General features: G+C 38.0%; 1 pseudogene; it reads right to left on the minus strand.

Moving 5' to 3' along the window:
- Positions 1 to 4,470: 4,470 nt before the first annotated feature.
- LOC132031529 (probable polygalacturonase At3g15720) lies at positions 4,471 to 6,687 on the minus strand (annotated as a pseudogene).
- Positions 6,688 to 15,003: the final 8,316 nt, after the last annotated feature.

The raw sequence follows: 15,003 nt of genomic DNA on the forward strand, positions 1-15,003 counted from the left end.
CTTAGTCGACCTATGATGCTTACCAAGACGGTGGTGCATCGATATTACTCTTGCTACATCCTTGGGATGTAGATGTGTTGCAGGTCATTACTTGAAGTTTCTCTTAGTGGATTTCTGGACATCTTCCTAAAGTCTTGTTTATCTCATTCCAGGCAGAGGTTGTGTCGATTATTTTGTTTTATCCTTGTGTAATAGGAGTTCTTATACCTGTCTAGATTAGATCCCATGGATTTTTCAGTTTTCTTATAACGATAACTGAGTTCTTATGAAGTTTTAATTTTAAATCATGATTATCAATTACATGACTGGTAATAAAAATGTGTTGGATATTGGGTTAGTTGGTAAGGGTTTGCCTACAAAGTAATAATATGGTAGGTGCCCATTGACAGCCCGTAAGTTGGGTTGTGACAATACAGATACGATACTAACATTGATTGTATTATATTTGTGTGTTCTTATTTTATGATTATGGCTAGGCTGGTCCCGATTGGATGGCATGTAGTTATGGTTATTCTGGTAAGTGCAATTGATCTCCTCCAGATTGTGAGAATGAGGCGTTTACAATTAACCTCAGAACCCGTTGATAAATAAACTAAGGTAGGTTGAGTTGACCCTATTAGCGTGGCTAAGTATTTGGAAATTATATGAAATTGCTATCATTGACTGCATTAATTTACTATTCATATTTGATACTTGATAAGTGGTTTGGGTCTTGTGTCCATTATGAGATATGGGTTGGATGAGTCTAATCGTTAAATTCCGAGTATGATAAAGTAGGGGAAATAAGATAAGAACTAGTGGTCCCACCGAGTGTCGGTTAACAGGGAGGTTGAGTTCTATCCCGTACTTATTGATATAGCTAAATCGGCTTAGGAGTCCTTTTTAATGATGATCATTTTTAACTGTTGGTCTTTAGTTCTAGAGTTGTTGGGCTTGGTAATGAGTTATAAGCTGGGTAAGTCAACACTGTTTAACTATGAATAAAATATAAAGAGGTGCTACCATTGCACTCGTCTGTTTATTCTGTTGATCTTGTATCATGTTGCGTGAGCTAATCTTTGTCGACCTATGATGCTTACCAGTACGTGTGGTGTACTGATACTACTTTTGCTACATCTTTTTTGGTGTAGGTGTGTTTCAGGAGTTGCTTGAAGGTTTCTATATTGCGATGGCGGATATCTTCCTTCAGCTTCTGTACATCTCATTTCAAAGGCGGAAGCTGTGTCTCTTTAATTATGTTATCTCTCTGTAATTTAGAAGCACTTGTACTGGTTTAGACTAGATCTTTGGGAAAGTGAAACTGTTTTTGAAATAATTAAAGAATGCCCTTGTAATGTTTACCTTATTTTCTGTTGTTGGTTGTATTTATTTTCAAAACAGCATTATGAAGGGGTTGGGTTGGTAAGGGTTCACCTATCAGATATTAATATGGTAGGTGCCCGCACGATCCGTAATTTAGGTCATGACAAGTCTACTATAATTACAGATATAAACTTGAAAGTTCATGTCTCAAATATAAGATTGTGCGACTTTTGGAGCTTGTTGGGACAACTACTTAGACTAATTTAGCCATTCTAAAGGCACTCTTTATATCGATATGATATTATTGTTTGTTTGTCTAGTTCTTGTGATTTTTCACAAATTTCTTCAAACTATTAAGAGCATCTACTCACCTTAAATATAGTTTCTCTTCCTATCAATTTTTATTGACTTTTTCGCACACTTAATAACAATTAAAGAGTCAGTGTGATATTTTTGGTAACCAAGCATAATGGTATGTTGGGTCTTAGACTCCACAGTGTTTTCAAGCCTGATTTTGGTCAATCTTAAAATAAAATCATAACTCATGAACTATAATTTCTATTTTCCAAGTGATTTTCATATACTAAGCAAGCACCAAATAATATGACTCAAAGTGTGCAGATAATTGTCACGACCCAACCGCCATGACTAGCACCCACACTAACTCCTAGTGGGCCAACAAATACGCCTAACCATCTACTCATTCAAAGTCCATTTTTATTTAGCCAATTCATTCAGTCCACACTAAATTAAATGTAAGACTAATCACAAGTAGTTATTCCATAAAACAATAACGTAAATGCGAAAGTCCTAACTATTACAACCCCAAAATTCGAAAGTCACCGTACAAAGACTCTAATCTAAAACATGTCTAAGGAATTCATACTGTCTAAAAGAAATAAACATCAATGTCTGGAATGGAAATAGACATTAGATAAGAAGATCTTCGGGCAGCCCTGGATGGATAGAGGCTCACTCTCAATCTATCAGCAAATGGCCTTAATGCTAAATGTGAGGTCGGGTAGCGGTCTCTGGATCACAATCTGCGCTCAAAAGAATGCAACAATGTAGTATCAGTACAAACACTATGTACCGGTAGATTACATAGGCCGACTAAGATTAGTATCATGCATGAATCACAAAAAATAAAATAGACAGACCAATCAGCAGCACAAAATCAGATAGCCAACACCACGTCAATCAATGATACAAATAACAAAGTCCACCAATGATATTCACAATCAAGTCAACCAATGATATTACCAATCAAGTCAACGGAAGCAAACAATGAAATAAACCTCCCAACAATAATCTCCCTTACTCAGCTACTGATCACTCATGTACGTACATGCTAATTGGTGCCTTTGCCCAATAGCCATGACCTGCAAGGGTCCCATGGTGTCCATGTACCACTCGTTCCGTAATGAACCTCAACCACGAGCTCACAATTCGGCCACATCCTCACCCTTTATCAAATGTGCCTTTTCATATCTAGGGCACATCCTTACCCCTGATCAAATGTGCCTTTTCATTTAAGTATATTTATTGTCGTATCACTTTCAATGATCGATTATCAATTCGAACTCAATTTCATCAAGAATATTATATTAACTTCTCACCACAATTATCATCCAACTGTAGGTCACAACACCTCAAATAGTGGCACTAAGCCCACATAATCACTTAATCAATAGCATATAGGAATTCCAACCACACACATTATGCCTGAAGACTAGACATGCTTTCTCCTATCAATTTTTACAATCAACTAATCAAAGTCTAACTCAAGTAGACCGTAACCCGCCTCAACTACAGAGCTGGGACAATGCAAATCACTCCGCTATAGCCTTTCCCCTCCGTAATGCCTCGGAACGCTCAAAGTGTAGCAATTAAGATGCTAAAAAAGTCTCAATCACTCTAGTCAACATTATCAACTCAATGAACACCCTTCCCCTTTACCCCATTCTAATGGGTAAATGCTTACTAGGCGTAGATCCTCCTAACATTGTCCTTAACAACCATAAACTATCAATTGACAAGGTTATTTACTCAAGTTATCTCTTAAAGGCAGTTGCTATGGTCAAGCTACCATTTTTAAGAAACCCAAGGCCTTCATTCACTTAGTTCATGTCTCTAATGATTCTATTCGTGATTAGAAAGGGATAACCCGGGCCTTTAGATGATAATCACACAACAACATTCATAACCCAATAACTATTGAAAATCTATTGAGTTCTAGGGTTACTATTACCAATTCACCATTGTAGACCCATTAGGAAGGTGATAATCTAGGGATGAATGCGTAATGAAGGAAGGGATAGCTGAGACTTACCTCTCAAGAATATTCTTGCCCTAGCTTTAGAATTTCTTCCTAGGTACGCCTTGGGAACTGTTTTGGAGTTTTATGAATAAAGAATTCGGAACTAAGAGTTTAAAACCTGAGATTCTGTCCCTGTCGACCGTTGCGGCGGTCATCGTCGCTACAGCGGTGTCGGTATAGCGGCCCAAGTGCCTGCTATAGTGGACATCAATAAAAACTTCCCTCTGCTATCGCGAGCTTGGTCCCGCTATAACGCAAGCGCTACAGCGGTCCAAAGGCCCGCCATAGTGGACATGACCAAACCCGACTGACTGCGGCGGCGAGAGGTCCGCCGCTATAGTGGTCCTGCTGCAGCGATACTTTGTCCGTTGTAGCAGTACCACTAGGCCAGTAAGCTCGCTAATTCCCATAGTTTTTTAATCCACCACCCAACACTTCATCCGAGGCCTCACAAACACAAACAAAACAAAACATTAACATAAAAACACCATACAGACTCACCCGTGGCCTTGGAATTCCCAACGGAGGTCTAATTTCCTACGTCACCCCCCCCCTCCCCCCGATGGACTCAACACAACCAAACAATAATCACAACAAGCTAAGTTTTCAGTTCTTAGACTTTTACATTTTGAGTTTCTATCAGCTCGTTCTACCATTGGAAAGGTTCTATTTGGTAGGGTGGTCCTAGATTTTCCATAACGACTGGGGGGTCGTTACAATCATTCAAGTAAAAGAATCTTTCTATAGCATTACACGATAAACATGTGAATCCAGATCAAATTACTACAGCTAAACAAAAATGGTAATCCTTCAATAGATAAAACTAAATGGAAAAAAATTCTTAACAATTATGATTTCAAGCCTGTTATTGGGGTTAAAGTTGAATAGCCAACTTGTCGATGAGCATTATGACAAGCTGCAAGAGTTTGGTTTTGAGGCAAAGCTAAGGTTATGTTAATATGATGAAACAATAAGTTGGTGCAAGTTGTACTGTTGTCACCGTAATTCAGATTTATTGCTATCTCGCTTGGTGTTGTCCCAAAAACATCCTTGTATGTTACATGACTCACTTGGACTGCATTTGGCTGCACAAAATGATATGGAATGTTAAAATTGATTGAAAATATAAGTTCATTTTTATAAAGAATTTGAGGTTAATATATGTTTACCTTAATTCCACAATCATGAGCGCCGATGCAATAGAATCAGTCTATAATGATGGGGTTTCTAATGTCTGTGAGATTGATATTTTCAAAATTTATAAATCTGACAAACACCATACCACCCTAAAAAGGCATCACAAGACATTTTTTAACAAGTGATAGGTTAATGTTGCATTACTTTTAAAATGGTGAATTTTATTTTTCCCTCTTTTTTTGGTTTATTAGTAATCGTTTAAAAGTTTAAAAAAAAACTCTTTCGACTTACCTGCCATGTTTTGATTCTTGCACCGTTTTGATTCTTGCACATTGATATTCTCCACAATAGCAAAAGTCCCATTAACTCCTAGGCTTCCTACACTGCATTAACAAAGGTGTATAAATTAAAAATTATTTCTTCAGATAAATAGTGTGCAATGAAGGAAAACTGAAGCAAAAGAAAAACTATAAAGGGGAAATGAAACTTATTAAGTGTTACCTTATACCATGTCCCGGTCCACATGAAATACCAGTAATATTGATACTAGAACATCCCATATTGATCGCAATACAATCATCACCTATTCGCACATATTTATCGTTCAACAATTAATCAACTTAAATCTTACCCATATTAAAGTATAAAACAAAAGTACACCCTTAAGATATTTCTAACAATTCAAGGAATGATTTTCAAAATTAAAATGTTATAATATAGGAAAATTACCTTTTTGAATGGTGGAATCCAAAATGTGAACTTGATGAGAAGTAGAGATGTCAATACCATCATTGTTGAGACTATCTTCAGGTGCACTTATAGTGACATGGGAGATAGTTATCCTTTTGCTAAATGTGATTCTAATATGATCTTGGACTATCAACAAGGTTCACTATATTCAATTGAAGATCATTACAAAAATTAAAGCGTATCGCCTACAATTGTCATTACACCATGAATATAATTAGTACGTCTTTGGATAATATTTAGTCCAAGTAAAAAGAAAAGAAAAAAAAAAAGAGAGAGTGTTAGTTGAAAAAGGTATTTGGAAGTTGAAGGTCTTGGCATGAATTTTACTTTTAAAAAAAAAATCTGAAGCTTGTGAGTGAAAATAATCATTTCACTAGAAAATATTTTATTCGTATATGAAATGTTGAAACATTATTTATGATTAATTAACCGCCTCAGTTACCAATAACAGAAAAATATAAAAATCGAACTTGACAAAGGTAAATTAAATACGAAAACTATTTATTAGAGGTGAGCTAAGTTATGTGAGCAGTGATCATTTTCAATAATTATGCAAGGGTTTAGGCAATTGGTCAACCATGATAACCACAGTATAACCTTACAACTTGGAAAAATAAAAATAGACTCACCGTTGGCTTGCCGCAAGTCCCATTGACCTAGTATAACCCAAAAAAGAAAAGAAAAAAATGTCAAATTCCTTAATATCTTTAACATAAGAACTCTTTTGTTCTCTGTTTTTCTTCTCATAATAATTAACACTATCATTATTTGATATCAGCTATGAAGAGATATTAGAATACAGATTCTTGATATTTTACAATTTTAAATGTGGCCTCTTAATCAATAGATTGTCGTTACAATATACGAAAATTTTCATCGGTTGTTCCTTTTTTCACATTTATTTAGTAAATACCCTCTTTTTATTTTTTTTAGAACTTATAGACCTTTTAGACCACTTTCTAAAGAATCCATTTTAAGCAAACTGAAAATTGTATGAGAAAATAGTAGCCCGTGGTCTAAAAATTTTCAAGAGTTATATCTACACAATTTTTAATAATAGGAACAAAATCTAAATGATAGTCTAATAAAACCTATTATGTAAATCAGCCTATAATACTTGGAATTAAAACACCTTATGAAGAGGATTGCGATGTTCCACCGGGAAGCACCTTGGTCATTAATGTGTCCAGTGCCGCTGATGATGAGACCAGATACGCCACTAAAATAAAGGCAACTATTATTTTCACACCCTACCCATTTGGTTGAATTTGTGTGTGTCGTTATATTCCCCGAAAGGGATAGTCGTGGGAGTGGTCAGAGGTGTTCAGATTCGATAAATGAGGTATTCTTCGAGGGCTAGAAACGTTAAGGGCTTTGAGTAAGGGGTTGGTAAACAAGGATGCTTGAAATGGTAGATCAATGATAGGTTAACTGAGTTAAGTTCGAGATAACATTTCAGATATTGAGTAAGACAATTCGGGTAAGGATGATTCAGTGGGATACATGAGGATATTAGTAAGATTGTTATGTGATACGCCAGAATTAGAGAATGTTTAGTTTAGAGTGGTAAGCGTTAAGGAAACTCTAATGTGCAGTGTGTGTGGCATGATCCTATCTCTAGGATTGATTCAGCTATGATTATGTGGTATTTGATGGACTGGATTCGAGGAATGATTACGGTATCGATGATCGTGAAATGATTAGAAATTGGGAAATTGAAGAGTCAATAAAAATTATAGTTGATCGAGAGTCGTTAAGAATGAGGTACATCTTGGGATTACTTGAGTCTATTCAGATTGTGGCATCGTTGTATTGCATATTCAGATGAGGTGTGATTGTTGCGTGAGCTTAAGGAAGGAAGTCAACAGAAATGGACTGAGTGATATGAGGAAAATTTTGTGAGGTTCGTGATCGGCAACTAGTGATAAGCATATTTCAGTGAACTGACATGTTGAGGTTTATAAGAAATGGCTTGGTGGTACACCATTGGATGAGTTTCGTAACATTCTACGGTGGATGGGTGAGAGTTGTTGGAGATTGTTGTGCTAGGTTTATGTAAGAGGTTGTGAAAGTTGTTGCTTTCAGAAATGTTATGGGCTTGTCGAGGTTTTACAATGGAAGGTTTGATGGTTAAAGGGTCATATTAAGAGACTGCGGGTTTTGGCATCGAAAAGTTCGGGTTGTATCAGATTTACGTATCGGGTAAACGTTGAGAAACATAAAGATTAGAACCGCAAGGTATAGCTCTTCATTACTAAGTTGATAACTTGGATAGGACTTAACTTGTGGATTCGAAGGTAATAGACATGATTTGTTATGCGTGAAGAAAGGATTAGAATTAGCCTCCATAGATGTGCGATAAGACTGTGATTGGTTTCAAAAATTCGGAGTTAGTTCAAATGACTATTGGTGGTATTCGAGAGTTGTACATTTATTCAGGGTCAACATTATTCGAGCTCAACTTAATGGTCTATGTTATATTTCTAGGAAGATATTTAGGGATTCGATGTGTTTCGACTCAGATTTGAGGTATGACAGATTTACCGAGCTTTGTCAGGATTTTCAAGTGGATTTGATGATATTTTCTTAGAACAGTTACTTGGATAGGATGGTGGTTTACGATGATATTTTCTTAAAACAGTTACTTGGATAGGATGGTGGTTTACAATGAACTTAGTACAGATTCGAGGAGGAACAGTTGTGCGAAGGGTCTTTATAGTGATCAGTCGGGTTACGACGATTTTCTCGGTGAGATATTCGGGTGTGGTTCTGGTATGGTGATTTGAAGGTTTAAGAAGACTTGAACTAGCCAAGTTAGGCGTCAAGAAGAGATCCGCTTTAATGGAATTGCGTAGGGGACTCAGATGAATCAAGGATTCTTTCTGGAGAGAGTAAGTCGTGGTTTTAGGTTGTAGTGTGTGTGTGTGTGTTCATGTGCTTCTAAGAAATCGCGGTGCAAAAAATGGCTTTAGCAAGTGCGAAAGAAAGGTTAGCAGAATCAGAATATCTTCCCAGTTTAGAATGGGCTATGGTTTATGGTCATGTTTCAAAGGATTGCATTGGTTTGGGGAAAGTGTTTGTGGGGCCTGTTGATCGCGTTCAGAGTTGCAATTTAATCAAATCGGAGGATTCGAGCAAAAGCAATTTGTTTATTCGAGGAGCAGTTGCGAGGGAAATTTAAATACGGAGATATGAGAATTGGAGCTTGAGCTAAGTTTAGAGAGCCGTGTCTGGTAAAGTGAGCAATCAGGTTTTCTGAATGTTACACCTAATAAGGGTGTCATGCGATGTGGGAAGGAGGGCAAGTAAGCCCGAGGTGTATTGGCCTGTTTGAGACTATCTGTTGTATTGATCCCTTGTTTGATGAGTTAGTTTTTCACTAGGCCGGTCAGGTGTACATCCGGTCTTTCAAGTTTCTCTAAGGAAGAAGTACCATTCTGATGGTTCCTATATCATTCGTTGGGTTTCAGTTTTGTTTGATGAGAATCTTTCCTATAAAGAGAAGTCTATTGTGCATTCTAGATATCCAATTGTTGCGGACTCAAGCATCTTTCCCCCATTCTCCTCCTTGTCACTCGAGGACGAGTGATTATTTAATTAGTATATGATGTAATGACATTGTTATTACTTTTTCGATGCTTTTGACCCTTTCTCGAGCTTGTTTAGCTCACATTTGACTCGAAGGGACCATTGACACGCTTCTGGAGGTCTTTGGATATGATTTGGGTGACCTTGTGGGAAATTTGGGCTTAAAGCAAAAAGAGTAGACTCAAGTTGACTTTTGGGTAAACGGATCTTTTTTCGAAATCCATCTATTTTGAGAGGTCCGGATGGTCTTTTAGAACTTGTGTGTATATTCAGTTCGGTCCCCAATGCACTCGGGTGCATTTTAGGACTTGGGTTGGAAAGTTAGCTTTGAGGTATCGGGGGTTGACTCAGTCAACGAGACCTCCGTTAGGAATTCCGAGGCCACGAGTGCGTTCATAGCGTGTTTTTATGTATGTCTGCATATATGGTTTGTGAGCAAATGATCTCGGATGATAGTCGAAAATTCAGGTTGAGTTGATGAAACTTAGGGAATTCTTGTGTCTAGTGTCCTGCTTTAGCGGTGGCCCTGCCGCTGCAGCGTCCTTGTATATTTTGGGCAGGAACACAAAAGCGGTCTAATGACCGCGGAAGTGGAACCGCTAGAGCGGTAAAGGGACCGCGGAAGCTGGTGACGGGTAATTAGATTCATTAAATGTGTGTTAACAGCCCTAAGTCCTTCATTCAATACCACTCTGAAAATAGATCTATTGGGAGCATTTCACGGCATTTCTTAGGGGAAAATCATTATGGTAAGTCCTTCCATCTTCATTACTATTCCATATTCCATTAATCATCTTAGGGATCTCTAAATCATGCTAGTTTCATTATGAACTTGAGGATTAAAAGAGGGTTTTATGGGTTCTTTGTTCTAGACTATAAAACCTTGAATTATTGATTGGGTTAGCTTCATTAAGCATGGAATTGATGCTTAGAAACTCTTATTGCATGATTCTTTCATTATTAGTGACCAATTTGTGAGATTTAAAGTTAGGGTTTATATACAAAACTGGGGGGTTTTATGTAGAATACGAATTTGAGTAATTTATGAGTTTTTCTAGCTTATAGTTGCTGGGAATTTATCACTTAGAGTATTAATTTCATGTTGAGACTTGTAGATTCCTAATTTCCTTTTTCTAGTTTATAAACCCCATTCCATAGGTTGAGATTTGGGTCTTGAATAGAAATAAGGTTTGAATAATGATTCTTCCTGATTCTAATTTCCTAATCCGGACATGATTAGACTTTCATTATCACGAGGCACAAAGGAAGGGCAAGACTAAGGTTTGGCTAGTGGAGAATTTGTTGTTCGGCTTTCCAGGTAGGTTATGGTTTACCTTATGGTGAGACTTCGATTAGCGAAGCATATATTTAGATGATATTGCCGGAGAATGCATGTAAACATTCGGATATGAAGTTGGGTTGCATATTGTCTTAGGTTGGGCCTTGTCGTACGATTTGGGAGCTAGCCACCTCGTTGTGTTATTGACTTTTCTTGATCTATTTACTTATTGACTTGTTACCACGTTGAGACATTGGGTATTTGTGACTAGTGATATATCATGACTATGATATTGCGGTGCTTTACTTGATTGAAATTGAGATGAGAATTGTGATTCCATTGTAGCTTATTGTGTAGCCTTATTATTGATATTACTTGTGTGCCCTGTGTGGTACTATTTGGGATTGAATTGGTTATTGATATTATATTGCATCGTATTCATACTCATTTTCATGATACATTTATATTGCATGGTTATGGTACTGATGATGATAAGTGAGAAAGTGTAGCCTCCGAGGTCTTTGATGGAGAGCAAAATAAGTGTATGTTGCCCTAGGTCTCTTGCCGAGAACGAATGAGCGCTCGATGCTCGAGGTCTCTTGCCGGGATCGAGAGAGTGCTCATCGCCGAGGTTGTCGTCGGGATGAGTGGTACATGGACTTCGTGGGTCCTCCATGGGTTGTGCTGTCAAGATGTGATGTTCCATTATCGGAGGACATGTGTACGGTGCATATGCATTGCATTCATCATACATACATTATTGCATTGCATTGTACCTTTTGGTTTCCTGTGACATTGTTGTGATATGATTGTGATGTACTGGTTCGGATTGGTTGTACTGAGACTTAGCACAGTTGGGTTTAGATGCTATAACATAGGTGATGACTTGTTGTGATATGATTATGAACTGCTAGTCCGGATTGGTTATACTAAGACTTGGCACAGTTGGGTTTAGATGCTATAACATAGGTGATGACTTATACCGTGGATATGGATTCGTGTTGACTTGTACCTTGTTGTTTTACGTATTTATCCTGCTTTGTTGTTTTTATATACGTTAGCTAGTCTTAGTCGCTCTATGATACCTACCAAGACTTGTTGTTTGTACTTGATTTTTGCAATTCTTTGCATTCTTTTATAAATGCAGAGTACCAGGTTGGATCTACTTCTACCCCTCGTGGCTGATTAACGAGGTTGTTGCCGAGTCTATTCAGGGTGAGCATGAGGACGTTCGCTGCCCGAAGACTATTCCTATTATTTATGTAATGACCTGTTTAGTCGTTACCGTAAAATTTTGAAATACTCGCAACCTTGACATCCTGGACCTTTTCACTTCGCTAAGTATTTCCGTTAGACATCTAGCCTAGAGGACTCGTTGCATGGAAGGAAATTAAAATATCAAAATCCGAGTTAGGGGACCCGCCGGACGCCCTAATAGATTTGGATGACGCCGCGCGGTCACGCTCTGGCGACACAAACCCCGCCGAAGAGTAGGTAGGGTGGGTGGCATCGAGCACTGGTATGGTGGACCTAACGAAGCCCTGCCGCTGTTGTAAGGGGTTGATCACCGCTAGCGGTGACGCGCAGTAAATTTCCCTATTTAAGGGTTCATTTCGGGAATTGACCCCATTTTTCTTATGACCCTAAAGTCCAACCGCCCCTCAAGCATTTTTAGAGCTCAAATTCAGATTTTGTTCGGAAGGGAAATTCTCATAACCTCTTCTAATCCCTTCTTTCACATAGCTATTGTTTCTAAGGTCTCCATCTAGGAAGCCAACAAAATGGGTATAACCAATCCCTAGATATGGAAGGATAGATGGTTAGCTTGTTCTTCTTATGGATTTTATTGATTTAATCCCTCATGTCCCTACCTTCTTCCTAAATTGAAAATGGGTTTCTTCCATGAATCTTGGAAATGGCCTTCTAAGGAATAGTGGTAAAATGGTTATTCTACTTAGCTAGTAGCTTAAGTGGTTGACTTTAATCATGAATGGAGGATAATAAATCACCTAGCTTGGTTATGATGGGAAAAGATTCCTTTAGTGAAAAAGGCCTAGAAAAACTAGAAGATGTCTAAATTCCCAAACTGTCCTTATCAATCTGAACCTCTTAAAAAAATGCTCTGAAGGAGATTCCTAGGTTTGGAGCTCATGATTGTTCCATGTTTCTTCGTGTTGATTACGACATGATGAACGAATCGAAGATCTAAGGATGTTTGTGGCACCCGCTCAGCCTCGAGGTAGGTTACGGCTTCCTTTTGGTAGACTCTGGTTAGATTTACATATTTATGTATTAGAAGAAACGGAGAATGCATGTATAAGAATTGAAAATTTGGGATGGATCCTTAGGATGGTACTGCTATGTGATATGTGTGCTCAGGCTTGTGGCCTGTAGATTCCCTAGGATTCTTGTATTGGTTCCCCTAGAATATCGGTGGATTGTATGTGACTCGGAAGTAGTGGTTGGTACTTACTTTTCTATGTTCCTGGGTGTGAAATTTGAGAAAGATGCACCTAGTTTGATTCTATGCTATGAATAGTAAATCTTAACTGGTATGGGAACGGATAAAATGTATTTAAAATCGTGAATTGATTTTAGACTGGGTATTAGTGGCGTCTTGTAAGTAGAAGGTGAAAGTATCGTGTATTACTGTTGATAGGCGGTAACAAGGTGAGGTAGTATTGTTATGTGGCTTGTCCGTGTTGATTATCAAAAACTAATGATATCTCTGGTTCATGATATTATGGTGACTTAATTGTTGATGTTGCTACGAGGGTAGTATTCTATATGGCATATGTGGCCTTTTTCATGACATTGTTGGTGTACCCTTGTTGGTACTTGTGATATTAATCTGATTATTGATGTTGACTCATTTATTGAACGCATTCTCATCCTTCATGACATACTATTGAAACATTGTTGATACTTGATGAAACACTATGATGAGCTGGGCTCAGTTTGGATAAGAGTGATGTGAGAGTCTGATGTCCGATGATTGTCCCGTAATCATGAATTGAGTGAGGTACATGGACTCTGCGGATCCCCCAGGGTGGTACTGATGAAATTCCTCTGTGGGCAAAGATCTGGAGTCTCGTCTGTCTGTTGGGCAAAGATTCGGACGCGAGTAGCACTTAGACTTCGCGAGTCACCTTAGGTTGTGCTACCGAGACATCGATACATCTGTCTGGAGTACATATGTACATAGCATTGCATTGTATTGGCATTCATACATCATTGCATTGCATTGTATTCTGGCTTACATTGTAATGATCGGGTAATTACTTGTGTGGTTGGTTCCAGATTTGATGTATTGAGACTTGACTAATTGGACTTAGTTGCTAAACCATAGGCCATGATCTTGAATTATCTTTGTTGGATTTGTGGTTCTAGTTGTATATGTTGTTTTCCTAAAAATTAGGTGAATAAGGATTTATCATAATGATGAGTTGACTTTTATACTAAGAACGAATAGTGTATGATAATTGACTAGTGTAAGACTGGTGTGGAATTGACTGGTGGCATTTAGAGTAGAGTAAAATGATTTAAGAGACTTGATGTCATGACGAGCTGTAGATAGTGTATGTTGTTGATTTAGTTTACTTATCATGCCTATTTGTGAACTCTTTTACTGATACGTGCCTCAAACCATTGTCGGCCTGTGATGCTTACTCAATATGTATTGATTGTACTGATACTACTCTTGCTACATCCCTTTTGGGGTGTAGAGTGTTTTAGGTGATTGGATGTTGGCATGTTCCGAAGATGCACGGTGCCTATCTTGAAGGCCTCCACCCACTTCATTCTGGGATGGAGGTTGGGTCTTAGAGTTACTCTCGTATTCCGGATTTACATTAGTCGCTCTTGTACTAGTCTAGAACAGGTCGTGGGAATGAAAATGAGTTCTTGTAATTATTTATCTGCTATAATCACTTCCGCAAATTGGGTTTACATAATTATTTGATTTTCGTTGTTAATTATTCATATATTGGATAAAGGATGAATTGGTTCTTTACTTGGGTAGTGTGATGTTGATTGAGGGTTCGAATACCGCGGTGGGAAGGGTAGGTGCCCGCGCGATTTTAAATTGGATCGTGACAATTTATGACTTGCTTTCCATTCTGAGACATGATTTTGAGACCACTTATATATTATTATTCAGACTTGTAGTATTTAGTTAGATGCTCTTGTATGACCAGACCAGATATGCGGAGTGGATTTCATTTACTTCTCCACTTATTTATATTATATTTGTGAGACTTACATTATTTTACTTTCTTCCACTATTTTCTACCATTTGTCTGTAACGACCCTTTCGGTCGATATGGGAAATGTAGGATCACCCCACCAAATATAACCTTTCCAAGGGTAGAACGAGCCAGTAGAAACTAAATCGTGTGAGCTTATGAGCTGAAACTTGATTTATTTGTGGCTGTTACTTGATTTCCTTGAGTTCATCGGGGGGTGGCGTAGAAATTAGAACTCCGTTGGGAATTCCGAGGCCACAGGTGGATTCTTTGGGCGTCTTTATGTAGATGTAGATGTTTGTTTTGTGCTTTTGAGGCATCAGATGAAATGTTGGGTGATACGGGAAAAAACTGGATAAAAAGTCGAGCTCACTGCCCAAAAT

This window comes from Lycium ferocissimum, chromosome 9 (assembly GCF_029784015.1).
Source record: "Lycium ferocissimum isolate CSIRO_LF1 chromosome 9, AGI_CSIRO_Lferr_CH_V1, whole genome shotgun sequence".
Lineage (NCBI taxonomy): Eukaryota > Viridiplantae > Streptophyta > Magnoliopsida > Solanales > Solanaceae > Lycium > Lycium ferocissimum.